The sequence below is a fragment of the Macaca nemestrina genome, chromosome 15 (assembly GCF_043159975.1).
Source record: "Macaca nemestrina isolate mMacNem1 chromosome 15, mMacNem.hap1, whole genome shotgun sequence".
In the NCBI taxonomy this organism is placed as follows: Eukaryota; Metazoa; Chordata; class Mammalia; order Primates; family Cercopithecidae; genus Macaca; species Macaca nemestrina.
Window position 1 is genome coordinate 110,428,852 of NC_092139.1, and position 24,455 is coordinate 110,453,306.

At 51.6% G+C, this 24,455-nt stretch overlaps 1 protein-coding gene across 2 annotated transcripts in view; it reads right to left on the reverse strand.

The window, feature by feature from the left end:
• Positions 1 to 24,234, reverse strand: part of LOC105464338 (alpha 1,4-galactosyltransferase (P1PK blood group)) — a 29,366-nt gene extending 5,132 nt beyond the window's left edge. For both annotated transcript variants that reach the window (XM_011712147.2, XM_011712143.2), the window contains exon 1: positions 24,156 to 24,234. The gene's annotated coding sequence lies outside the window, so the exon portion shown is untranslated. The remainder of the gene's footprint in view (positions 1 to 24,155) is intronic.
• Positions 24,235 to 24,455: the final 221 nt, after the last annotated feature.

Below are 24,455 nucleotides of genomic sequence, written 5' to 3' on the forward strand. Positions count from 1 at the left end.
AAAAGAAAAAGAAAAAAGGAAACAAGACGGTGACTCCCTCAGGGAGGTGACACTTGGTTAAGCAGATGAGCAGGTCAGATGGAGGAGACAGCGGTGGCTCCAGACCTCTGCAAGCACCATGGAAACAAGAATCTAGTGTGCACCTGTATCTTCTCTCCCCGGCACCCAGCTAGGTTCCCAGCATGCAGCAGACACATGGGAAAACGGCTCACCCTGACCCACTCCCTCGACAGCCAGCAGGATGCTTTACAAGTACCTCGGCCACGTCACTCTCAGCTTAGACCCTGAGTGATGGGAGGCCCTGACCCGCTGGGTGCCATGTGTACCCCATACCCGTGACCTCATGTTCTGATTCTCTCCCCGTCACCTGTGCCCCAGCCACACCTGGCTGCCTGTTTCTCAGACCTCGCACGGCTGCCAGGGCCTTGGCACCTGCTGTCCTTCTGCTTGGAAGGTTCTTCTCTTAGGTGCCCACTCAAAAGTCCCCTTCTCATCAAGTCCTCCCTGGGCCCCCTGAATTTCCAACTGCCCCCATCACCTCAGAGCCCCCTCGTTAGTTTCCTCATCCTTGCACTTATTCTAACACACGGTACATCCTACTTATTTGCTTTGGTTGTCTAGAACATAACACCATGAGGATAGGTATGTTTTGTGTTTTGTTCAGCTCTAGAATAGTAGAACAGTGCCCAGCTCTTAGTATGTAGTCAATAAATAGTGACTCCATGAGTTAACCAATGAGTGAATTAATGAATGATCAGCAAATGAATGGATTAATTAACGAGTGAGTGACCAGTAACAGCGAACCAATGAGTGTGTAGACTGCTGTGTGACCAAGTGGGCCAGTGAGAAAAGTGGGGGGCAGAGGCTGGGTGAGCTCCCTGGGATGCGGGTAGCAAGGACAGGGCTGTGGTGTAACTAAGACATGGTGCCCCCTGCCCCTGTCTTTCTTCTGCAGGGAGAGGGGCTATTTTGGTCCTGAGTACTTTTAACCCATGTGAACCACGCGAACAGGTGAACAGTTGGAGGTCCAGGAGCAGCAGCAGGGGCCCCTGCCTGCTTGGGGGCCCCGAGTGCTGGCATGATCTGACTCCATGGTGTAGGCGGGGTCCGGGCCCACTTGGAGGGGCAGGATATGTCGTCGGACCACAGTTGGGGGTGCCAGACTCGGGCCACGCCATATTTGGTGTCAGAGCCCAAGACCCAGGAATAGAAACTGTGTATGGGGCCAAGTTGGCCACATCCCAATACCCGGGTGACCTCAGGCCCAAAGCATGCTCCTGGCCCCCGAGACAGGCCTCACAGTTGCAGCCTATGTCCTGGGCCTTGTCAGCTGGGCCTGGCACACTCCTGCTGCCTGCCCCTGCCTCCAGGCTCACCACTTCCCACCCTGTCACCAGGGAGCTATTCCCAGTTAGCCTGTTACTGTGGCCACTCCCCTGCTCTAAGCCCTTCCATGGTTCCCACCACCAGGATCCCCCATGACTCATCTTAGGCAGGAAGTGAGGAGTGAGGAAAGGTGCAGGGCATGGCCGGGCGTGGTGGCTCACGCCTGTAATCCCAGCACTTTGGGAGGCTTAGGTGGGCGGATCACAAGGTCAAGAGATTAAGACCATCCTGGCCAACATGGAGAAACCCCGTCTCTACCAAAAATACAAAAATTAGCTGGTGTAGTGCTGTGCGCCTGTAGTCTCAGCTACTCAGGAGGCTGAGGCAGGAGAATCGCTTGAACTTGGGAGGCAGAGATTGCAGTGAGCTGAGATTGCACCACTGCACTCCAGCCTGGCGACAGAGCGAGACTCCATCTCAAAAAAAAAAAAAAAAAAAAGTCGAGAGGTGCAGGGTAATGGAGACAGAGGGCCAAAGGCTGGGTCAGACTCCTACTGGCTAGGTTCTTGGCACCAGCTCTGCAGGCCCCAACTAGGGGTATCAATATCAGGGGCCAGGCCCAAGGGCTTAGGAAAGGCCTTCCAAGCTGGTGCTTTTCATCCCTACACGAATTGCACCCCCACCTGTCCCTACAGTAAGGGCGCTACCCCTCCCGCCCTGTGTCCAGCCCAGCTCAGCCTAGCACTGGCCAACCATGACCCAACGAAATGGAGTCCGCACTGAGCCCTCCATCCAGGCTGAGTGCTGACAGAGAGGCTCCCAGAGCACCAGGGTTGTGCCCTTGGAGATTCCGATGTCCTGACGGGAACACAGAGGCCCCAAGAGGGAAAAAGGTGTCAGAAGCGTGTGAGCCAGACCAACACCATCTTAAATAGGAGGTGAGTAAAATGAGGCTGACACCTACTGGGCTGCATTCCCAGACAGTTAAGGCATTGTAAGTCACAGGGCGAGATAGGAGTTCAGCACAAAACAGGTCATAAAGACCTTGCTGATAAAACAGGTTGCAGTAGAAAAGCCGGCCAAAACCCACCAAAACCAAAATGGCCATGAGACTGACCTCTGGTCGTCCTCTCTACTAGTCTCCCACCAGCACCATGACAGTTTACAAATGCCGTGGCAATGTCAGGAAGTTACCCTATGTGGTCTAAAAAGGGGAGGTATGAATCATCCACCCCTTGTTTAGCATTATCATCAAGACATAACCATAAAAATTGGTAATCAGCAGCCCTAGGGGCTGCTCTATGGCATAACCATTCTTTTATTCCTTTCCGTTTTGTGTGTGTGTGTGTGACAGAGTCTTGCCCTGTCGCCCAGGCTGAAGTGTAATGGCCCAATCTCGGTTCACTGCAACTTCCGCCTCCGGGCTTCACGCAATTCTCCTGCCTCAGCCTCCTGAGTAGCTGGGATTACAGGTGTGTGCCACCATGCTCGGCTAATTTTTTGTATTTTTAGTAGAGATGGGGTTCCACCATGTTGGCCAGGCTAGTCTTGAATTCCTGACCTCGTGATCCGCCCACCTCGGCCTCCCAAAGTGCTGGGATTACAGGCGTGAGACACTGCGCCTGGCCCCTTTACTTTCGTAATAAACTTGCTTTCACTTTGCACTGCAGACTCGCCCTGAATTCTTTCTTGCCCCTTGGCATGAGTGACCATGACCCTTCTGTGACTCTTGGTCACGTCCCTCAACATTTCCTTTCCTTGGTCATGGACCTGGCCCAGGGAGCTCACTGAGGACTTGGAGAGCCCCATGCAGGGCCTGGGGAGGGCTCTGGGTCCCCGTGAGGGCAAGGGCCGCACAACTGCGCAGAGAGAGAGGCTGAGCCGTGAGGCTGTCGTCACCACAGAGGCCTCGGCCAGTCCTCGGGGAGTGCTGTAGCTGGGCTGGCCTTCAGAGATGTTTATTCCAAACCAGAGTCAGGGCTATGATGGTTAATTTCATGTGTCAACTTGACCAGGCCACAGGGTGCCCCAATTAAACACTACTCCTGGGTGTGTCTGGGGGTGTTTCCGGATGAGATTAGCATTCGAGTAGCGGACTCGGGAAGCAGATGGCCCCCAGTGTGGGTGGCCCCTCAACCCTCGAGGGCCTGAGTAGAAGGAAAGGCTGAGGACGGAGGAATGTGCCCCTGTTCTCCTGCCTCACTGCTGAGCTGAGACGTCTTATTTCATCTTCTCATCGACTGGTTCTGTTTATTTGGAGAACCCCGACTAACCCAGGGGCCTACACCAACACTGGCCCACAGTGGGTCACTGGAGATGGGCTGTTCCTGAGGTAGGGAGCAATCCACCCAGGAGACGGGGGCTCCAGGGCTCAGTGGTGGGACCAGATGGAGCCACCGCGCCCAGCGCAGCCCTCATCCCCTGGAAATAATTGTGTGTGTTTCCGTGATCTCAGTCCTCACGGGCGGGGTCTCCTCGCTCTCATTCTGTTCCTGGTGCTGACACAGGTTTAGCGGACAGCAGGAGCTCAACAGACACCGATGAGATGGGGAGTGGCCTTCCAGGAGAGCCAGAGGCTATTTCCGCTCTTCTCATGTTCTTGGGGTCTCAACAGGAGGGCCCAGGAACTGGAACTTCAGGAGCAAAGCCACGGTGGGATATGGGGATAAACAGGCCCAGGAATGGCCAAGGGGGGCGCATCAGTGACCATGGCTGGATCCTGCCGTGGCTTCCAAGCCTCCAGATAAGGAGCTGGCCCCTGTGCATGGCCAGGCTGGGGTGTAGCTACCCCTGCTGACTTGTGATTGTGACCCCAGACCTCTGAGGTGAAAGACACCAGCGCCAGGGTCACACAGGGGTTCCTACTGTGTCACCAGCCATGTGACTGCAGTCAGGCCATGCTCGTTCTCTGAACCTTAGTCTCTCTCTGCCCACAAAATGGGATTAACTCCACTTTGGAGGGATGGAGGGAGGCAATGCATCTCCAGGGCCCAGCCTACGGAGCAGGCCCTCAACAGATGTGGCCACGGCCATTGTGTCATAGGCCTTTCCTCTGGCAGGGGAACTGGTGGGTGTCTGTGATGGGGCTGGGAGGGAGGGGCCACTCAGGATAGTGTTTAAGGTCAGGAAGCAGGGACATGCAGCCAGGACGTAGCATGTTCTTTATCATGCTCCCAACTGGACCGTCAGAGCCTGCCATCCCTGTCCCACGGTCACACTGGCCTCTAGTGGAGCCAAATTGGGTCCCCTCCCCATCCACCTCCACCCTTGCCTGGTCAGACAGGAACCAAGGTGGGCTTCACCCCCAGCGTCTCCCAGCTCATTGCCTCACGGCTTCCTTCCTGAGCAGGACTTTATGTGGCCAGGCCTGGAGGACAAAGGCCCACACCAACATCCTGAGCTTCCTTCCTGGCCCTGCCACGTGCCCACAAGACAGGCCACCTCTCTGAACCTTGGTTCAGGTCACAGGTTGCTGTGGGGATTAAGTGTGGTCAGGTCTCAGCTGGGTCCCAGACTTAGACAGGAGCCCGAGGTAGAACCCTGGCCAGGGTGAGGTAGAAAGGAAACTTCTCATACTACCTTCTCCAGGGTCCCCATGACCCTAAGGTCACACGTGGCTTTGAACATCACTAACATGGCAGCTCCGTGGAGAAGGCTCCCGCCGCAGCAGGAGAGGAAAGAGCAAAGTCACATGCGCCGCTGTTCTGTAGTGGAGGCAGAGGGGTCATCTAGGTTTACCTACCCCGCACCCATTCATCCTCCTGAGAACACCTGCTGTCCTGTGGGAAGCCACCCCTGCCTGGGGGCCCCGCTCCCTGGCTGTTGCCGTGAGCACTGACTCAGGTCCGGCTAATGATAGTACCACATTCCCCTGGCCGCAGTGGTCAGGCTGAGGCACCCAGAATGCAGTCCGGGCCAAGCAGAGGTATGTGCTTCCCATAGGGTCACTAGGTGTGAGCCAGGAACCGTCCGGGCAGAGGCTGCCTGGGAATGAAGCCAGCCCTGAGGCAAGCAGAGTCAAGGGAAGGAGACAGAGACCCACACGACACTGTCACGACACGTGGATCCCACCCTGCACAGCCCACCCAAGAGGAAAGGAGAACCTAGAAGTCAATGATGGAACCTTCTGATGACCTCCTCAGCCAGTCAATGAATGTCTCATCCCCCTGATCTGTGTCTTCTTCCTGCTTTTTCTCCCCAGAACTCCTAGTCCCTCCGCTCTTTCTCTCACTCCTGCCACTCCAGGTTGGTCTCTCTGTCTCTCCTTTCTCCCTCCTCATCCCCCTCAGCGGACACCAGGATGCCTTTCTTGGTCTCTGACCCCACAACATCATGGTATCAGAGGTGGGGCTGCAATGGCAGGAGATAGAGAGGGCCAGGGCCAGACTCACAGGACTGAAGGCACCTAGATGCGCGGCCACTGTTGAGGACTTGTGACCTCACCAGAAAAAGGGGCTCCCCCACCAGAGGAGAGGGATTTTTTTTTTTTTTTAAGAGATGGAGTCTTGCTCTGTCGCCCAGGCTGGAGTGCAGTGGTGCGATCTCGGCTCACTGCCAACTTCCGCTACCCGGGTTCAAGAAATTCTCTTGCCTCAGTCTCCCAAGTAGCTGGGACTACCGGCATGTGCCACCACGTCGGGCTAATTTTTTTGTATTTTTAGTTGAGATGGGGTTTCGCCATGTTCGCCAGGATGTTCTGGAACTCCTTACCTCGGGTGATCTGCCCACTTCGGCCTCCCAAAGTGCTGGGATTACAGGCGTGAGCCGCTGTGTCCGGCTGGAACACACTCTTTACCCCCAACTGGCATGGGAGCCCGCTTGCCGGGAAGAGGACACCTGGACTCACTGGAACTGGGTGGTTTTGGGGAGGGGACGTAGTGGGAGACAAAGGGTCAGGAGCCTTCATGCAGAAAAGGTGAAATGCCCGCCGGATTGGGTTCCTCCACTTGCTGAGGATGCACCTGGTGGAGTCAGGAGGTCCTGGCCCAAACAATGGGCTCGGCAGGCTGTCTTAGCTCAGCCTGACTCCCAGTAAGGGATGCAGGGATTACTCCAGCCAATCCCAGCCCTGCTCCCTTGTTTAACTTTCAGAATAGTTAAGGGGCCACAGTGGTACTCAGGCCGGGGTACATTACAGTGTGGTCTGCTGGCCGCAGCACCCCTGCTCTCCACGCTGCAGCCTTGGCTGGCACATGCTCCCCTGCTGTGTGTGTGTGTGTGAACATGCTGTCCCACTGTGTGTGCTGCCCCACTGTGTGCGTGCGTGTGTGTGTGTGTGCGTGCTGCCCTACTGTGTGTGTGTGTGTGTGTGTGTGTGTGCACTGTCCCCACCAGGCTGTCAATGCCTTGGGGGCAGAGACTAGCCCAGCCTAGGGTTCAGCCACATGTGTTAAATAAATAACGAGCGTTTTTGTTTGTTTGTTGTTGTTTTTGAGACGGAGTCTTGCTCTGTTGCCCAGGCTGGAGTGCAGTGGCATGATCTCAGCTTACTGCAAGCTCTGCCTCCTGGGTTCAAGTGATTCTCCTGCCTCAGCCTCCCGAGTAGCTGGGACTACAGGCACCTGCCACCGCATCTGGCTAATTTTTGTATTTTTAGTAGAGATGGGGTTTCACCATCTTGGCCAGGCTGGTCTTGAACTGCTGACATTGTGATCCACTGGCCTCAGCCTCCCAAAGTGGTGGGATTACAGGCGTGAACCACCATGCCCGGCCTGCAATAAGGAGTGTTTTGAAAACTCTGAAAGTGCAGAACTAGGAAGCTGACCTCGGCCCACTCACCAGTGAGGTCGGGAATATGACTTGTCGTGTGACCTTAGACAGGTTACTTTCCGTTTTGGGCCTCGGATTCCCTTCTGCACAGTGGCGGGGGGAGGGGGCGGGGCAGGTGCAGGCTAACCAAATGCTCTAACCTTGGGGGGATGCGTGAGCACCTGCTGCTAACCTACATGTGATAAGTAACACCTTAGCACAGACCTGAGGCGCCAAGAACCCTGAGGGATCTGGGGTGGAAGGCCACAGAGCCAAGAAACAGCACGGAGTACAGAATTCAAACCCAGGCCCTGCCTGACAGCTTCCCCACCTGCTAAGATTTGGCAACGTGACCTTGGACCCACCTCTGCCCCTCCCTGGACCTTCACTGCTTTGTCCATCAAAGGAGGGGGTGGGCTCCTTGGTCTTGGAACTCAGACCCCTCTTGGTGTGAAAACTCAATGCCCTTCCAAACCGTGCTTGGAGGACCCAGTGTCCTGTTCCCCACCCCTAGCCCCCACAGTCTTCCAGGGCACAAATACATACAATGTTTCTACCCAAGAAGTAAGAATGACAGTTTTTAGGAGGAAGTATTGTCATAAGAAGGACTGTTTGTGGCCGGGTGCGGTGGCTCATGCTTGTAATCCCAGCACTTTGGGGGCCAAGGTGGGCAGATCACGAGGTCAGGAGTTCAAGACTAGCCTGTCCAATATGGTGAAACTCTGTCTCTACTAAAAAATACAAAAATTAAATTAGCCGGGCATGGTGGTGCAGGTCTGTACTCCCAGCTACTCGGGAGGCTGAGGCAGGAGAACCACTTGAACCCGGGAGGTGGAGGTTGTGGTGAGCTGAGACTGAGCCACTGCACTCCAGCCTGGGCAACAAGAGCAAAAAAACTTTGTCTCAAAAAAAGAAAAACAAAAAATCAGCCAGGTATGGTGGTGCACTTCTGTAGTCCTAGCTGCTCAGGAGGCTGAGGCAGGAGAACCGCTTAAACCCAGGAGGCGGAGATTGCAGTGAGCCAAGTTTGCGCCATTGCACTCCAGCCTGGGCAACAGAGTGAGACTCTGGACACCCCCCCCAAAAAAAGAGCTGTTGTTTGTAAGAAGGGCAGAAGGGGCCGGGCCCAGTGGCTCACGTCTGTAATCCCAGCACTTTGGGAGGCCAAGGTGGGCGGATCACGAGGTCAGGAGATCGAGACCAACCTGGCGAACACTGGGAAACACCGTCTCTACTAAAAATACAAAAAAATTAGCCGGGCGTGGTGGCCGGTGCCTGTAGTCCCAGCTACTCAGGAGGCTGAAGCAGGAGAATGGCGGGAACCCAGGAGGCGGAGCTTGCAGTGAGCGGAGATCCGGCCACTGTACTCCAGCCTGGGCCACAGAGCGAGACTCTGTCTCAAAAAAAAAAAAAAAAAAAAAAAAAAAAAAAAAAAAGAAGGGCAGAAGGGCTCTTTTCAGAGCAGAGGTTACAAAATATTCTTCCTCCCAAGGCTTTAACGCCTCAGAAGCCGGGAATCAAGCAGGCGGCCTTGCTCTCTGCGTGGGCGCCACAAACAGAAAACTCAGGGAGGTGGACTTCATTCCAGGAGGAATAAGGCAGCAGCTTAGTTCTGAACTTTCCCTCTTCTACCAAATTATACAAAGCAACTAAGAGGCAGGGAAAACCCACAAACTCCTAACCACAGGTGAGTGTGGCCCAAAGCACCCGCGAGCAGCAGACATGGCAATGGCGCAGGCGGTGGGGGACGGCAGGGGGTGCGCTCAGGCGTGGAGGACCCCAGAAAAGGCCACTTCTAAAAGGGAGATGGCAGAAGGCAGGAGCTACAGCCAGAAAGAACTGGGAGTACTCAGGGCTGGAGGCCGGTGACCTCTTGAGACAGGTTAGGTTCTGGAGGTGAAAAAGGAGTGGATACAGAGAAAGGCCATATTTTAAAAGCACAGCCCATTACCATGGCAACAGAGGAGGGAGCCTTTCACCAGAGAAACCCAAAGAATTGTCCTGGCTCCTCTCCCAATTTCCACCAAAACCTCCTGTTAATTGCCACTCCAGGAAAATTCAACTAATTCAAATATGGAAAAAAATTTAAAGGTATAAAACAAAATGGAAACGGGGGTGAGGAGCACAAACACTCGCTTATATATAAAGAAAATTCACTATGAAAATATTGCCTGGCCGGGCGCGGTGGCTCAAGCCTGTAATCCCAGCACTTTGGGAGGCCGAGGCAGGCGGATCACTTGAGGTCAGGAGTTCAAGACCAGCTTGGCCAATAGGGCGAAACCCTCTCTCTACTAAAAATACAAAAAATTAGCTGGGCGTGGTGGCGCGTGCCTGTAATCCCAGCTACTTGGGAGGCTAAGGCAGGAGAATCACTTGAACCCAGCAGGTAGAAGTTGCAGCGAGCTGAGATGGTACCACTACACTCCAGCCTGGGCGAAAGAGATTCTGTCTCAAAAAAAAAAAGAAAGAAAAAAGCAAAGATATAAAAGCAAATGCAAACAAAATGCTGGGGCAATAATCTCAATATAAAATGATGCAAAATCACAACAAACATCACTAAATGAGCCAAAGGGCAATTTATTATGCTAACGGTATAATTTACAATGTATCAAATAATACTGCTACAATTTTCAGAATAAAAAATTACAGAGCTACTAGGATAAATAATATCAAAACACTAATAAGAGATTTTACCAGTTTTTTTTTTTTTTTTCTTTTTTGAGACCGAGTCTCGCTCTGTCGCCCAGGCTGGAGTGCAGTGGCCGGATCTCAGCTCACTGCAAGCTCCGCCTCCCGGGTTCACGCCATTCTCCTGCCTCAGCCTCCCGAGCAGCTGGGACTACAGGCGCCCGCCACCTCGCCCGGCTAGTTTTTTTTTTTATTTTTTAGTAGAGACGGAGTTTCACTGGGTTAGCCAGGATGGTCTCCATCTCCTGACCTCGTGATCCGCCCGCCTCGGCCTCCCAAAGTGCTGGGATTACAGGCTTGAGCCACCGCGCCCGGCCGAGATTTTACCACTTTCAGTCCAAGAAATGTTAAGTAGCATAAACAGAAATAAGAATTCAGAAGACCGAAATAAGATAATCAGTAAGGTACTATAATATTTCAAACTCTCTACCATAGTGATAGATAATGTGCTTTCTTTTTAAGAGCTGAGCTGATGGAACAATCATGAAATCTGACCATATTCAGTCCAAAGAAAATGTCAATAACATCCAAAAAATATTTTTTTTTTTTTTTTTTTTTTTTGAGACGGAGTCTTGCTCTGTCGCCCAGGCTGGAGTGCAGTGGCCGGATCTCAGCTCACTGCAAGCTCCGCCTCCCGGGTTTACGCCATTCTCCTGCCTCAGCCTCCCGAGTAGCTGGGACTACAGGCGCCCACCACCGCGCCCGGCTAATTTTTTGTATTTTTTAGTAGAGACGGGGTTTCACCGTGTTAGCCAGGATGGTCTCGATCTCCTGACCTCGTGATCCGCCCGTCTCGGCCTCCCAAAGTGCTGGGATTACAGGCTTGAGCCACCGCGCCCGGCCCCAAAAAATATTTTTAAAATTTACGGTTATGAGGCAATATCACTAGAAATTAATTTAAAAAAAAGGAAATTTTTTAAAAATTGAATATATGGGATTTCTAGCAAATAAAAATAATAAAAACACCAGGCTGGGTGTGGTGGCTCACGCCTGTAATCCCAGCACTTTGTGAGGCCGAGGCAGGGGATCAGTTAAGGACAGGAGTTTGAGACCAGCCTGGCCAACGTGGTGAAACTTGGTCTCTACTAAAAGTACAAAAAATTAGCCAGGCATGGTGGCACACGCATCTAGTCCCAGCTACCTCAGAAGGCTGAGGCACGAGAATTGCTTGAACCCAGGAGTCGGAGGTTGCAGTGAGCCAAGATTGCATCATTGTATTCTACCCTGAGTGACTGAGACTCTATCTCAAAATGTAACACCACCACCAACAACAATAAATACCAAAACACCAAGTATCCATATCTACAGGATACAGCCACAGCAGATGTATGAATATTTGCAAATGATCAGAATATTTTTAGCCACCAGTGTATATAACAATTAAAACAGAAAGGATAAAAATAAATAAAGCACCGGTTTAAAAATGTTAGAAAAAGAACCACAAAATGAAAAACAGAAACAATGGCTGGTCATGGTGGCTCCTGTCTGTAATCGCAGCATTTTGGGAGGCTGGGGTGGGAGGATCGTTTGAGCCCAGGAGTTTGAGACCCTGGGAACCACAGTGAGACCTTGTCACTATAGGAAAAAAAAAAAAAAAAAAAGGCTGGGTGCGGTGGCTCACACCTGTAATCCCAGGACTTTGGGAGGCTGAGCTGGGCAGATCACCTGAAGTCAGGAGTTCAAGACCAGCCTGACCAACATGGAAAAACCCCGTCTCTACTAAAAATACAAACTTAGCTGGGTGTGGTGGCGCATGCCTGTAATCCCAGCTGCTTGGGAGGCTGAGGCAGGAGAATCGCTTGAACCCAGGACGTGGAGGTTGCAGTTAGCCAAGATCATGTCATTGCACTCTAGCCTGGGCAACAAAAGCTAAACTCCCTCTCAAAAAATAAAAAAAACTTAGTCAGATGTGGTGGTGTGTACCTGCAGTGCAGCTACTCAGGAGGATCACCTGAGCCTGGGAAGTTAAGACTGCAGTGAGCCATGATGGTGCCACTGCACTCCAGCCTGTATGACACTGCAAGACCCTGTTTCAAGAAGAGAGAAGACAGGAGAGGGGAGGAGAGGGGAGGGGAGGGGAGGGAGAAAGAAAAGGAAGGAAGGAAGGAAGGAAGGAAGGAAGGAAGGAAGGAAAGGAAGGAAGGAAGGAAGGAAGGAAGGAAGGGAGGAGGGAATAAAGAAGAAATAAATTAGGGAAGAAATAAGCAGTAGAACTAATAAATAAGGTAAAAAGCTGGCTCATTGGAAAAAAAAGCCAATAAAATGTACAACCACCAACTAACCTAATCAAGATAAGAGGGTGGGGAGAAAGCTTCCATACAAACTAGGAAATGCCAAATGGGAAAATAACCAAATAAGCAGATAATTATTTTAAAAAATAAGACAGTACTTAGCAAATAACATTTAAAATCTGAATAAAATAATTTCTGAGAGAAAAATAATAATCAAATGGATCCCAGAAGACATAGCTAATCTACACAGGACAACTTCCACATTAGAATCAGAATTACAAAAGGACTACCATTACAAACAAAAGCACCAGGGCAAAACATTTTGGGAGGAATCCTGGAAAACTCTGAAATAACAGATAATGTTTAAACTGTTAAACAGCAACACATAGAAAGGAAAGTTTAATATATAATATATTATATATATATATATATTATATATATATATATATATAATATATATATATATATTTTTTTTTTTTTTTTTTAGACAGGGTCTGCTCTCACCCAGGCTGGAATGCAGTGGCATGATCATGGCTCACTACAGCCTCCACTTTCCAGGCTCAAGTACACGCCCCTCCCACCTCAGCCTCCTGAGTAGCTGGGACTACAGGCACATGCCACCATACCAGGTTCATTTTTAGTAGAGATGGGGTTTCACCATGTTACCCAGGCTGGTCTTGAACTCCTAGGCTCCCACCTGCCTTGGCCTCCCAAAATGCTGGAACTACAGTCATGAGCCACTGTGCCAGGCAAAAAAAAATTTAAATAAAGCAAATACTTAAACCAAAACCTGACAACGGCTTCACAGAATATCCTTCTGACTAATTTCACTTATGAATATTATTGTAAAAATCCAAAATAAAATATAACCAAATAGAATTCAGCAGCACATTAAAATTAAAGGAGGCCAAGTGTGGTGGCTCATGCCTGTAATCCCAGCAGTTTGGGAAGCTGAGGCAGGTGGATTACTTGAGGCCAGGAGTTTGAGACCAGCCTGGCCAACGTGGCAAAAACCCATCTCAACTAAAAATACAAAAATTAGCCTGGTGTGGTGGGGCACAACTGTAATCCCAGCTACTCAGGAGGCTCAGGCGCAAGAATCACTTGAGCTTGTGAGGCACAGGTTGCAGGGAGCCAAGACTGTACCAGACTGCATTCCAGCCTGGGCAATACAATGAGACTCTGTCTCAAAAAATTACAAAAATAAAAAATGGGGGTGATTCAGGAATGCAAGTGGGGTTTATTCAAAGAATGTAAGGATGGTTCAATATAATTAGGAAATCATGAATATAATTCATCATATTAAATAGATCTAAGCAGAAAAATCATCCCTGGTGACTCCAAAAAACATTTAACAGAGTAGCCAATACTTAGTAAATTACAAATCAAGGGACACTTCCTTAACAAAATTATACAGATTAACACAGAAGCCAGGAACTAGCTTCATACTCCAGAGAGTACCAATACACAGTTTCATACCTGGGCGCTAATAGTAAGCTCAGGGAAGAAGACCAACACTCCCTAAAAAAAAGGGGCAAAGACAATTCACATACATACAAAATATGACCTCTAAACAAGTCAGCTAGAGCAAGGATCTTTTTATAAGTAGAGAAATGCAAATGGACATACTCAGATAGCATCTCTCACCTATCAGATTAGCAAAAATCCAAAACACTTAACACATTCTTTTGGCAAGGCTGTGAGCAAACAGGCATGCTCATACACAGCCAGTGGGCAACAAAACAGTGTTCAGCGGCTGCAGAGGACAATTTAACAACGTCTATCTCACTCTGGGCCTTTATCCTACAGATGAATGTGACATTTGCACAAGGTCACAGGTTTGCAGTTGCAAAAGATTAGAAACAACCCAAGGTCTTTCTTGAAGAGGCTGATTAAATAAACAATGATGCAACGAGACCATGGAAATGGGCAGACCAATGCTGCTTTTACTCACTGTCGTCTCCTCTGGGGCCAGCACAGATCCTACCACATAGTAAGTGCTCAATACATATTTTCTGTTTTTTGCTTTTTTTTTTTCCCCACCCCCGAGTCTCACTCTGTCGCCCAGGCTGGAATGCAGTGGCACGATCTTGGCTCACTACAACCTCCACTTCCTGGGTTCAAGAGATTCTCCTGCCTCAGCCTCCCGGGTAGCTGGGACTACAGACAAGTACCACCACGCCCGGCTAATTTTTATATTTTTAGTTTCACCATGTTGGCCGGGCTGGTCTCGAACTCCTGACCTCAAGTGATCCGTCCATCTTGGCCTTCCAGAGTGCTAGGATTACAGGCATGAGCCACCGTGACTGGTCTCAATACATATTTTTTGAAAGGATGAGTAAATGATACCAGTCCTGCCCACAAAGCCAGGATCAAATGTGATAACTAATCCTGGGAAATGCCCTTTGCAAACTATAAACTCTATGCGATGCAAATTTCAGCTGCCTCATTATTTGAAGGTACAAATCAAGTCACATGCCTTTAGCTCTTCATGGTAAAGTACCTGACTACTTGCCAGTCCCAAGAGTGCCTTTCTTCCTTCCCTGAGGCCATCCTTCCCTCCCAGGGTCACTCTAGCTCTACACAGGACGCTGGATCTGGCTGGGTGGGGCTGGCTTCTCAGGGGCAGAGTGAAATTCCCCACAACGCCCCCACTGGGTTTTATCTCAGTTCAGAAAGTACTAAGTGACCTTGAATCTGGGCTCCTACACCTTTACTCTGGACACATGCACATGCACATATGGGGATATCCTGTCGTGCCAGGCTGCCTGGATGTGGATATGTTTTCTGACTGGGTCACTCGCTTTGCACAGAGATCCCAGAGATGCAAGTCTCAGGGAAAGTTCTTCACAGGGTAATCTTGCCTGGCAAATGCAATGCCCATGAAAAGGGCATCTAGAAATCTAGGTCTGAGTTAGAAGAGTACTGAGTTCATTCTATTTGAAAGAAAGTTCCCATGTTGCTTCGCTTTCACCTGTTTTACTGTCTTAAAGATTAAAAATATCCGGCCGGGCGCAGTGGCTCAAGCCTGTAATCCCAGCACTTTGGGAGGCCGAGACGGGCGGATCACGAGGTCAGGAGATCGAGACCATCCTGGCTAACACCGTGAAACCCCGTCTCTACTAAAAAAATACAAAAAACTAGCCGGGCGAGGTGGCGGGCGCCTGTAGTCCCAGCTACTCAGGAGGCTGAGGCAGGAGAATGGCCTAAACCCGGGAGGCGGAGCTTGCAGTGAGCTGAGATCCGGCCACTGCACTCCAGCCCGGGCTACAGAGCAAGACTCCGTCTCAAAAAAAAAAAAAAAAAAAAAAAAAAAAAAGATTAAAAATATCCAGTAGCAAGGCCGGGTGTGGTGACTCATGTCTGTAATCCCAGCACTTTGAGAGACCCAGGTGGCTGGATCACTTGAGGTCAGAAGTTCAAGACCAGGCTGGCCAACATGGTGAAACCCCGTCTCTACTAAAAATACAAAAAATTAGCTGGGTGTGGTGGTGGACGCCTGTAATTCCAGCTACTTGGGAAGCTGAGGCAGGAGAATCACTTGAACCCAGGAGGAAGAGGTTGCAGTGAGCTAAGATCATGCCACTGCACTCCAGCCTGGGCGACAGAGTGGGACTCCGTCTCAAAAAAACAACAACTACAACAAAAATAGCAGCAAAAGAGAGTGCTCATCCTCCCCCTGCTCCCCCAGCATCACCTACTGGGTGTTCTTGTCATTAACCATCTTTGCTAATGATACTGCCTGAGAAAGGGCCTGTCTTCTTTCTTCTACATCCTGCTCTGTAGCCTCCCCCTCAATTCTGAGCCTCAGCTTCTTCATCTGTAAAACAAAGAGCTTAGAAAAGACAATCTCGCCGGGCGCGGTGGCTCAAGCCTGTAATCCCAGCACTTTGGGAGGCCGAGACGGGCGGATCACGAGGTCAGGAGATCGAGACCATCCTGGCTAACACAATGAAACCCCGTCTCTACTAAAAATACAAAAAAAATTAGCCGGGCGAGGTGGCGGGTGCCTGTAGTCCCAGCTACTCGGGAGGCTGAGGCAGGAGAATGGCGTAAACCCGGGAGGCGGAGCTTGCAGTGAGCCGAGATCGCGCCACTGCACTCCAGCCTGGGCGACAGAGCGAGACTCCGTCTCAAAAAAAAAAAAAAAAAGAAAAGACAATCTCTTAGGACCCTTCTAGAAAGACCTTCCTAATCTGGTCTGCTAGCACCACCTCTGTCCATTCCATCAGGAGCCAACATCACTGACCTCTTAGAGCAGCTCTGTGCCACCTGCCCCCTTGGGTCAAGGCCAAGGGTGCAGAAGACAATTAAAGAAGTCAGGAGGTGACAACTCACAGGTGAGAGTTTCTGCTCAACCTCGTGCAAGAAGTCTCCTGGAAAGAAACCAGACAAGTCCCCAGCACTGCCCTTAGCACCTAGACCGTTCATCCAACAAGTGCCTGGGTGCTGATGTGGTGGCGGCCCCTCTCCAAGGTCAGGGAATATGTATAGCAGGGAAGAGAAGGATTGTCTTTGGCTTCATGGAGCTGACATTCGAGTAGGGGAAAATTAGTGAAGAAAAACATTAAGTGCTGGCTGGGCGCGGTGGCTCACACCTGTAATCACAGCACTTTGGGAGGCCGAGGTGGGTGGATCACCTGAGGTTAGGAGTTCGAGACCAGCCTGGCCAACATGGCGAAATCCCATCTCTACTAAAAATACAAAAATTAGCCAAGTGTGGTGGTGGGCGCCTGTAATCCCAGCTACTCAGGAGGCTGATTCAGGAGAAATTCTGTGAGAATGAGACTCAGGGAGGTGGAGGTTGCAGTCAGCCAAGACTGTGCCATTGCACTCCAGCCTGGGCAACAAGAGTGAAACTCCATCAAAAAAAAAAAAAAAAAAAAGACAGGCAGACAGTCAGACATCAGGTGCTGGCTGGGCGAGGTGGCTCACACCTGTAATCCTAGCACTTTGGGAGGCTAAGGTGGTAGGATCTTGAGGCCAAGAGTTCAATACCAGCCTGGGCAACACAGGAAGACCTCATCTCTACAAAAAACAGAAATAAAAATAAAAAAATTAGTCAGAGGCCAGGCACAGTGGAGCATGCCTGTAATTCCAGCACTTTGGGAGGCTGAGGCAGGAGAATCTTGAGGCCAAGAGTTCAGTATCAGCCTGGGCAACATAGGGAGACCACATCACTACAAAAAATAAAAATAAAACAATTAGCCAGGCGTGGTAGTCTCAGCTACTCGGGAAGCTGAGGTGGAAGGATCGCATGAGCCCAGAAGGCTGAGGCTGCAGTGAGCTATGCTCATACTACTGCACTCCAGACTGGGCAACAGAGTGGAGGCAAAAAAAATAAATAAATAAAATAAATAAATAAATAAATAAATAAATGGCAGGAATGGTGGCTCCCTCCTGTAATTCCAGAATTTTGTAAGGCTAAGGTGGGAACATCACTTGAGCCCAGGAGTTCAAGACCAGCCTAGGCAACACAGTGAAACCCCGTTTCTTCAAAAAAATACAAAAATTAGCATGGCCTGTAGTCCCAGCCACTCGGGAGGCTGAGGTGGGAGGATGGTTTGCTTGCGCCCAGAAGACTGAGCCAGGGTTTCATCACTACACACCAGCTTGGGCAACAGAGCAAGAAAAAAAAAAAAAAAAAAAAAAAAGATCAACCTAGCCAACATGGTGAAACGCCATCTCTACTAAAAATACAAAAATTAGCTGGGCGTGGTGGCACTTGCCTGTAATCCCAGCCACTCGAGAGGCTGAGGCAGGAGAATCACTTGAACCCAGGAGGCGTAGATTGCAGTGAGCCAAGATGGTGCCACTGTACTACAGGCTGGAAAAAAAAAAGAAAGAAAGAAAAGGAAAGAGAAAAAGAAAATAAATAAAGAAATACATCAGGGGATAAAATGTGCCAGGAGAAAAATGCACTCGGGGAGATGGGCTGCGGGACAGGGGCTACTACATACAGTTGGGTTAGGGGATGCCACTCTGAAAAGGGGACATTTGTGCTGAGGCCTGAAGGAAACCAGGGAGCACACTGTGGGGCCCTGGGGGAAGTGACTCAGGGAGGAGGAAGACCAGGGAGGGCAAAGATCCAGGGGCGAGTGTGGCTGAGGACTGAGCAAACAGCAGAGTATGTGGGCTTGGGGGTTTCCAGGAGAGGAGGTCAGAAAGATAAGGGGAGGGTGGGCCACGGGGTGGCCAGGTGCAGGGTGGGGCGGGGGGAGACCTTGAGAGCTGCTGAAGGACTTGCCTTTTGATTGGGATGATTTTGGGAGTGCTACAATGTGACTTATGTCTTAGAGATCTAAGAAAGCAATACAGCCCTCACACCATAAATTCCAAGGCAACATTGTATCCCATTTTAAGGCAGTTTCTGCCTTCCTTTCATACATTTCCTATCTTGACCACCAGAAATGTGGTTTTGATCTTTTTGGCTTTTATAAACAACACCATGGTAACCATCACTTATATCTTTGAGCAGGTCCTTAATAGCTTCTATAGGACTGGTTCCTAGAAGAGAACCCTGTGGGTTAAAGGAAATGTAATTTAGGGCTGGGCAAGGTGGCTCATGCCTATAATCCCAGTACTTTGGGAGGTGGAGGCGTGAGGATCACTTGAGCCCAGGAGCTCCAGACCAGCCTGGGCAACATAATGAGACTCCTTCTCTGCAAAAAATCGAATAAAAAAATTAGCAGGGAATGGTGGAGGGTGCCTGTGGTCCCAGCTACTCAGGAGGCTGAGGTGGGAGGATCGCTTGAGCCCAGAAGGTTGAGGCTGTAGTGAGCCATGATTGCCCCAGTGCACTCCACCCTAGACAATAGAGCAAGAACCTGTCTCAAAAGTTATACTGGAAAAAAAAAAAGGTAACTCCTGGACTCAAGCGATCCACCCCCTTCAGCCTCCTAAAGTGCTGGGATTATAGGTGTGAGCCACCACACCTGGCTGGAAAGATACAATTTTTTTTTTTTTTTTTTTTTTTTGAGACGGAGTTTTGCTCTTGTTGCCCAGACTGGAGTGCAATGGCGCAATCTCGGCTCACCACAACCTCTGCCTCCCGGGTTTAAGCGATTCTCCTGCCTCAGCCTCCCAAGTAGCTGGGATTACAGGCATGCGCCACCACACCCAGCTGATTTTGTATTTTTAGTAGAGATAGGGTTTCTCCATGTTGCTCAGGCTGTCTTGAACTCCCGACCTCAGGTGATCCACTCGTCTCAGCCTCCCAAAGTGCTGGGATTACAGGTGTGAGCCACCGCACCTGGCCTCGGAAATATAATTTAAAGCTTCAGATATGGAGCCCTAACCTGCTCTCTCCCGCTCCTACTCCAGGCTCAGGGCACACTTGCCTCACCACAGGCTCTCCCAGGGCATAGGAGGGTGAGTGGGCTGCATGACCGTCCTCTCCACCACTCGGGTGAGTGGCAAATGTGATCTCATTGTTGTTTCTGCTTGCACTGCTGACAGGGTGAGAAGGCTTCTCCAGTGTTGAGTTAACATTTATTAAAAGCTCACTGTCAGGCCTGGAGCTGTGTGGTTTAATAATAACAATGGCGTGTATTTTCTGAGCACTGACTCTGTGCAGACGCTGGTCAAAGTGGTTTTCTGCTGTGACTTGCTTAATCCCTCACCATCGCGTGTGGCAGGTCCTCTTATGATTAACTACAGTGTAAGTGCGGAGGAAACCAAGACCTGCTGGGCAGCGGCAGAGCGGGGTTCAAACACCCTTTGCTGGGGGAAAGGAGTCTACCTGTAGTTCAGCCTCATTCGCCTGGGGTTGCACCAGGCTAGCGGCTCAATCTCACTGTGGCCAAGAGGAGGCGCTTGACTCTGAGACTCAGTCTCCTTGTCTGTAAAACGGGAATAACAGAGCATGGTGGCTGAGAGGGTCTGGTAAGGTCAGGTAACAGTGTCTGGTACCTAGTGGGAGCTCAGTGGAAAGAGGCCCACCCCAAACTGAAGGGGAAGGAACAGATGATGGTCACAGATGATTGGGGCTCTCTGGGTCCTATACCTATATCTGGGACAATGACTTTCAAACAGCGAAGGTGAAGACAGACACTCTTCCTGTTTCGCTCTCATGTGCTGGTCCACCTGGCTCCCTGTCTGCCAGCTCATCATGACCCCAGAAGGCTGTGGTGCTCCTGCTGGAGTAGGCTTGTGGTGGGTGAGAGTGTGGGCACAGGGGAAGGTGTGTTGGCACAGGGGAGGGTATGTGGACACTGGTCTGGAAGGGAAGGGGGCTCCCCTAGTCCTGTGGCCAACTGCACAGCTGGAAGCTTCTGCACCCCCAGGGTCTGTCCATAGGGAAGACAAAGGCGGCGGATGGGAGAGGGAAGGGCACTTACTCAAAGAGCTGCCACTTCCTAATAGCTACAAGAAACGGAGACTCAGCCGGGCGCGGTGGCTCAAGCCTGTAATCCCAGCACTTTGGGAGGCCGAGACAGGCGGATCACGAGGTCAGGAGATCGAGACCATCCTGGCTAACACGGTGAAACCCCGTCTCTACTAAAAATACAAAAAACTAGCCGGGCGAGGTGGCGGGCGCCTGTGGTCCCAGCTACTCGGGAGGCTGAGGCAGGAGAATGGCGGGAACCCGGGAGGCGGAGCTTGCAGTGAGCTGAGGTCCGGCCACTGCACTCCAGCCCGGCAGAGCAATTCCCAAGGGCATGTGGTTTGTATGTGGACAGCCTGCTTTGAACCTGGCTCTGCATGGACTCCCCCTGAACTAGGCTCTCCCCTCCCTGCATAGTCGTCAATGGGAGTGTTCACACCTGCTCCCTCCCAGGAAGGAAGAACCGAGGGACTGGGGCCTTCCCCAACTCTCTCTGGGGAAGATCAAAGCCAATTCATCAAGTGTCCCCCCCCAGCCCCTCCCTCTTGCCTCCTGTCCTCACCAGCTCAGGAGGTCCCTTGGGAGCAGCACGGCATCCTCCCACCTCCTCAGTCCTCAGAGACCTCAGCCTGTTAACCTGTCCCTCCTTCTCCCGGGTCTGAGGGAGCTGAGCTCTCTCTTCTGGCTTTTCCATCAGCTCATAAATGCCGCCAGGTTTCCCTCATCAGAAAGCACACACACAGATAAAATAAAAAAACTTGCTGCTCCTCTCTATCTCTCTCTCTCACAGACATACACCCACACACACCCCCACAAATAAGAGCCAAATGATAAACTGGGGAAAGATCTTTGCCACACAGAAACCAGACAAGGGGCAAAACCTTATTGATCAACTCAAACCAATCAATAAGCAACACACAAAGAACCTGGTTGCTCATACTCTGACCCAGGAATTTCATTTCTAGGAAATACGAAGAAATATCTAGTTGGGTCTAGATACAGCCATTCTAGAAGTTCATACGCACTGATTACCAGGTTAATTCCTTCCCAGGAAAGATCTGGCCATGTATAAATGTACGCAGAAATTCAATGTAACATTATCAAAAAGAGCCAAATATATTTTTAAAAAGTCAAAAGAGATCCAATAACGCAACACGATGTAGCAAAATGTAAGCATTGAAAAATATAAAAAATGTTTGAGGTGAGGAATGCTCATGAAATTATACCAATGGAAAAATATTTTATATAGACATATTCAAATATGGAAAAACGTGTTATTTTATTATTATTTATTTGTTTTATTTTATTTATTTTTTTGGAGACAGAGTCTTGCTCTGTTGCTCAGCCTAAAGTGCAGTGGTGTGATCTCGGCTCACTGCAACCTCCACCTCCCAGGTTCAAGCGATTCTCCTGCCTCAGCCTCCTGAGTAGCTGGGATTACGGGCACGTGCCACCACACCTGGTTAATTTTTTGTATTTTTTTTTTTAGTGGAGACGGGGTTTCACCACATTGGCCAGGCTGGTCTCGAACTCCTGACTTCAAGTGATCCACCCGCCTCAGCCTCCCAAAGTGCTGGGATTACAGGCATGAGCCACCGCGCCCGACTGGGAAAACGTGTTTTTAAAGGTCTGGCAAAAAAAGGCAAATGTTAACAATAGTTATCTACAAGTATGCAAACAGGAGTGATTTTTCCTACTTCTTTCGGTTAATTCATTCAAACGATATTCAGCAAGCACCTGCTAGGTGCCAGGCCTGGCACTGGGCTCTGGGATCTGGACAAGGCTCCTTCCCTCCAGGAGCTTCCAATCTGGAGGGAAGGATGCGGTGAGCCGATGAAAATGCAGGGTGATCAACAGGAGTTTGTGAGCACACCTAGGAAGTCTCCAAAGAAGGAGGCAGCTGGGAAGAGTGAGAGGAGGTACACTTCAGAACTCAGATGGCCAGCTTGGTGGTGGAGCCGTCCACCTGCCACCACGTTCAGGGACCTGCATCCCCAGCTGAACTGCATCCTTGGAGGTCTGAACCCAGTGGCCCCATGGCCAGGTAGGCTTGGGAGTTGCTAGCTGGGGCTGATGTGGTCGTTCACAACCTCCTGTGTTCCACACAAACCACCTGCAGAGATTCTGTCAACCCTGCCCCACACTGAGGTCCCAGGGCCCATCACACGAACTGGAAATTAATGGACCCATTAAACTAGCAGCTAGAGGGCTTCAATTAGTAGAAGGAAACAAAACATATTTTTTAGATGGCTGTCCATTTCGGAGTTTATCCTCTAATACTGAGCTGTCCTATCAGACAAGAAACGACAGGCACCCAAGGCATTAGAAAAATGTTTGAGAGACAAACTAATGACAACATTGGGTGTAGTGGTGTGTGCCCCCAGTCTCAGCTCAGCAAGCTGGCGTGGGAGGATTGCTTGAGCCTAGCAGTTTGAGGCTGCAATGAGTTGCCACAACACTCCAGCATGGGTGACAGAGGGAGACCCTAAAAAAACAAACAAAAAACTAATGACAGAGAGGATTCCATCTCTCCTCTCCCTTTCTTTACCTTTATATTTTGTTTTCCTTTGTATTCCTTTGATTTGGGGACCCCCTTTTGAGGGGGTTTCGGGTCCTGGAGAAGGTTTGAGGCTGGAGAGGGTTGTGGGAAATCTTGAGGGAGGCCTGGCTCCATCGGCACTCTGCTATGGGACTCTGGGCACGGTGGCTCCCCCCCATTCTTTGGGAGGAGGTGACATAGGGGTAGTCTTTGAGCAGCTGGTGGCGGAACAGGAAGGCCAGACCTGGCCTGAGACACACCAGGTGCTCGGGATTATTTGCTGAATGCAGGGTAAGTGACCCCAAGGGGCCTTCGCGGAACAGTCAATCACTCGACATTGGCGGAGCGGAGGAAGCCGCAGAGAGGGTGTCCTAAGGGAAAGGTGGGTGTCGTAAGGGAAAGGTGGGTGCAGGGGAGATGGCGCTTTAACCCACTCAGGGCCAGAGGCTCAGCCGAGACTATCCAGGCAGTGGGAACTTATCCCCCCGGATGACAGGTGATGAAACTGAGGGAAGGGCCCTGGCAGTGAAATGGGATGGGCGCTGGAACCAGGTGCCCCAGCAGAGCCTCTCCCAAGCCCAGTTCCGCTCCCGCTCAGCCCTCAATTTTCCCCAGCTGGAGAGGAGGGAGGGGCGCCTGTGGATCCCAGGCGAGCGCGGAGGCCGGGCGACTCCAACCGGCTCGCTCTGTGCCCAGCTTGTACCCAGGCCGTTTCCCGCATGGGGAGGGCCCTTCCAGCTTCTGGGCAGGTTCAAATCCTCACCCTCCCCAAGGCCGGCGCCGACGCCTCCAGCCCGGCAAAGCCCCCTCCTGCCGGACGCTCTCCATCCCCGTCCCCAGTCGCATCCGCTCCGGGGCGAGCACCGCCCGGCGCCCAGGCCTCCCTCGGACGGAGGGGCACGACTCGCCCAAGGTGGCCGGGCAGAGCCTGCCTCGAACCTGACTTCTCCCCGACGCCCCCTCTCCAGCCCCGGGACCCAACCGGGCGGGGCTGCCCTCGAGGGTTCCGGAGCCAGGAGCGTCCTGCCCGCGAGGGCCGGGGCTCCGGGTCCAGCCGCTGCGCTCCACTTCGGGGCGCAGTTGGGGTGGAGGCGGTGGCCGGCACCGCCGCGCGGGGTTCGTGCGCGCACAAATGTCGCCTCCAGAACAGGTGGCCCGGGCTAGGGCGGCGGCCCAGCACCTCCGCCCCTCGCGGTCCCCCCAGCCCCTGCCTTCCCGAGGCGCCCCCTCCCCACAGGGAGCCGCAGGATCTGCATGGAGCCCCCGCCCCCCGCACCCTCGGCGCGGCCTCTAGTACCTCTGGCTCCCGCGGCAGCTGGCAGCGGACAGCGGGGCGCCGGCGGGCGGGCGGCTCGGCGGCCGGAGGGCAATGCCCGGGGCCCGGCGGGAGGCAGCACCGCCCCTCCGGCCCGGGGCGGGGTCAGCGCCGCCCCGCCCCGCCCGTCCCGCCCGTCTCGCCCTGCCCTGCGGGTCCCGATCCCCAGAACCCCTGCTGGGTCCCGGCGACCCGGCCCGCGCACCCTCGCTCCTCCCTGGAGCGGGTGCGGACCGTCCCCAGCCCGCGGGCCAACAGGTAGGGATCGCTCCCCGGCCTCCG